Source organism: Elgaria multicarinata, chromosome 18 (assembly GCF_023053635.1).
Source record: "Elgaria multicarinata webbii isolate HBS135686 ecotype San Diego chromosome 18, rElgMul1.1.pri, whole genome shotgun sequence".
In the NCBI taxonomy this organism is placed as follows: Eukaryota; Metazoa; Chordata; class Lepidosauria; order Squamata; family Anguidae; genus Elgaria; species Elgaria multicarinata.
In genome coordinates, this window is record NC_086188.1 from 21,219,413 (window position 1) to 21,222,804 (window position 3,392).

The window sequence follows — 3,392 nt, forward strand, 5'->3', positions numbered from 1 at the left end:
AACTGACACGGTATATATCTGCAAGAATATCTGTTGCACTATTGGAAGAAAAAGTGAGAGGACTTGAGTGGCGAGTGTCCATCCTCCAAGAAATAAGAGAAGGCGAAGAGTTACACAGAATGGGTTCCACCAGCAACAGCAACAAGAAGTACAAGAGATTGAAGAGCAACAGCAAGCTGAAGCAGAAGTGGAAAATGCTGAGATGAGGAAAGCCAATGAAGGAACTCCCTGGAAAAGTGTGACAGTTAGGAGCAGAAGAACTAGAAGACATTCTGCACCAGTGGAACAATTAGAGTTATATAAACACTTTCAGCTACTGGAGGACTGGAGGACAGCCTGCAGAGGAAGAATTACAGGGAACCCAGTCCAACAGCGAACAAGAGGCAGAATGTCAGTTGGTCAAGAAGAAAAGAAGAGTCATCATTCTGGGAGACTCCCTGCTGTGTGGGATTGAAACCCAAGTATGTCATGAAGACCCATGGACTCGCAAGGTATGCTGTCTCTCTGGAGCAAAGATTAAGACATGTGATTGAAGGATTGCCAAAGGTCATAAAGCCCACTGACATATACCTTTTCTTCTCATCCATGTGGGAACAAATTACATTGCAAGGCCGAGCTATGAAGAAATCATGTCAGACTTTGAAGCTTTGGGAAGGAAATTCAAGAATTTTGGGGCCCAGATAGTTTTCTCATCCATCCTCCCAGTTCTTGGAAGAGGATTAGAAAGGGAAAGAAAAATACTCTGGGTGAATGACTGGGTATGACGGTGGTGCCGACGTGAGAGTTTGGGATTATGGGATCATGGGCTATGGTACTTGGAAGATGGACTGCTGGCAAGGGATGGGTTGCACCTCACAAGGGCTGGGAAGAATGTGTTTGGCCAAAGCATGAAGAGCTTCACCAGGAGGGCTTCAAACTGAATGCTACAAGGGGTGGGAGAAGTAAACTTAAAGGCAACAATGGATGAAGGCCCATGCACCATAACAAAGAACATCTCCAGTAGTGCCCAAAAATAGTGTTCACAGGAATGTAGGAACGAAGCCAGACTATAAAGAACATGGTCCAATGTCTATATACTAATGCCCAGAGTATGAGAAACAAACAAAATGAACTGGAACTCTTAATACATGGACAAATATGACTTGACAGGTTTATCTGAAATTTGGTGGGATGACTCCCATGACTGGAATATAGCGAAGGATATAACTTGTTCAAAAAGAACAGAAGAAATAGAAAGGGAGGCAGAGTTGCACTATGTTAAAAATACTTATCCCTGCATAGAAATACAGGTGGATGAGACTGGGAGCCCCACCGAGAGCATCTGGATTAAAATAAATGGGGCAAGGAATAAAAGGAGCATGATAGTTGGAGTCTACTACTGACCACCTGATCAAGGACAAGACAAGGATGAAACTTTTGAAAAGTAAATTGCCAGTGTTTCAAGGAAGTGTGTGTAGTAGGACCGAGGGGACAGGAGCAGGCAGAAGTAACATCGGGGCCTGCTCCTGCTGGACTCTTCCCCCCCCCCCACAGAGCAAACTGCCATCTTGGCCCTGTGGGGAAGAAGAAGGACCGAGGGGACAGGAGCAGGCAGAAGTAACATCGGGGCCTGCTCCTGCTGGACTCTTCCCCCCCCACAGGGCAAACTGCCATCTTGGCCCTGTGGGGAAGAAGAAGGACCGAGGGGACAGGAGCAGGCAGAAGTAACATCGGGGCCTGCTCCTGCTGGACTCTCTCTCTCTCTTTCTCTCTCCTCCCTCCCTCCCTCCTTGACTCCTTTTCCTTGTGTGTCATGTCTTTATTAGACTGTAAGCCTGAGGGCAGGGACTGTCTTTTTTGCTAAATGTAAGCTGCCCTGAGAGCCTTTTTTTGGCTGAGGAGCGGGGTATAAGTATGATAAATAAATAAATAAATAAATAGTAGTAATGGGAGACTTCAATTACCCCCGATTTCCGTTGGGAGACAAATTCTGCCAAATGCAGCCCTTCCAAGTAATCCCTGACATGTGTGGCTGATGACTTTCTCCTACAGAAAGTGGAGGAAGGAACTAGAGGATTGGCAATCCTTGACTTGATACTGACCAACAAGGATGACTTAGTGGCAGTTATGGGAACTCTGGGGGGAAAGTGACCACGTCATACTTGAATTCTTGATTTTAAAGGAAGCAAAAGCTGAGTGTAGTCATACATGTACTCTGGATTTTAGGAAAGCTGATTTTAATAAATTCAGAACTATGTTAAGTAAGGTTCCATGGCAGTGAGAAAAGTGAGTCCAAGATGGGTGGGAGTTTTTTTTTTTAAGGGATTTTTAAAGGCATAATTGCAAACAATTCCAACAAGGAAAAAAGATAGAAGACATGAGAAGAAACCAATGTGGCTCCACAAAAAGCTTAGAGATGACCTGAAAACAAAAACAAAAAAAAGAGATACATATAGGAAGTGGAAGGAAGGCCATACTACAAAAGAAGAGTACAGACAGGTAGCACAGAAGTGCCGAAATGGCGTCAGGAAGGCTAAAGCTGAGATTGAACTGAGGCTAGTGAGGGATGCTATAAACAATAAAAATATTTTCTTCAGATACGTGAATAGTAAAAGAAAGAGGAAAGAAATGGTGGTTCAACTGCTTAATGAGGAGGGCAAATTGATAATAGATGACAAAGAAAAGGCAGAAGTGCTCAATTCCTACTTTGGCTCAGTCTTCTCCCAAAAGCAGGTCTATGACCCCCCTAGAAAAAGTGAAGTACAAGCTGAAGGGGAAGGATTGCAGTTTGAGATTGATAAACAAATGGTTGAGAAACACCTAATTTCTTTGAATGAGTTCAAATCTCCAGGGTCCAATACACTGTATCCTAGAGTAATAAAGGATCTGGCAGAAGAACTCTCAGAACCACTGTCTCTTTTCTTTGTGAAATCATGGATGATAGGTGAAGTGCCAGATGGCTGGAGGAGGGCTAACATTGTCCCTATCTTCAAAAAGGGCAAAAAGGAGGAACCTGGGAATTACAGACCAGTAAGTCTGTCATCCATCCGTGGGAAAATTTTGGAGCAGATTATAAAGAAGTCAGTCTGTAAGCATCTTGAATACAATTCATTAAACAAAAAACCTGCAGTTTACAAAACAATGTTTAGGCTCTACAGTTTTCAACCAAGCAGCAAAAAGCAGGGAAATTGGGAGTTAAGGCTCACAAGCCTTAACACCACATCCTCCCTAAGGATGCGGAAAGTGCCAGTGTAATTCTCATTCTCTCAAAGCAGATAAGCCATGAGGACAGGATGGAGAATATGATATGCAGAGGTGACTGTGGGGTTGTGGAAAACTGATGAGGAACAACTTAGGCCACCTACTTCTCTTTTTTGTTTAGAGCAGCTCTTCCCCAACCTGGTGCCCTCCAA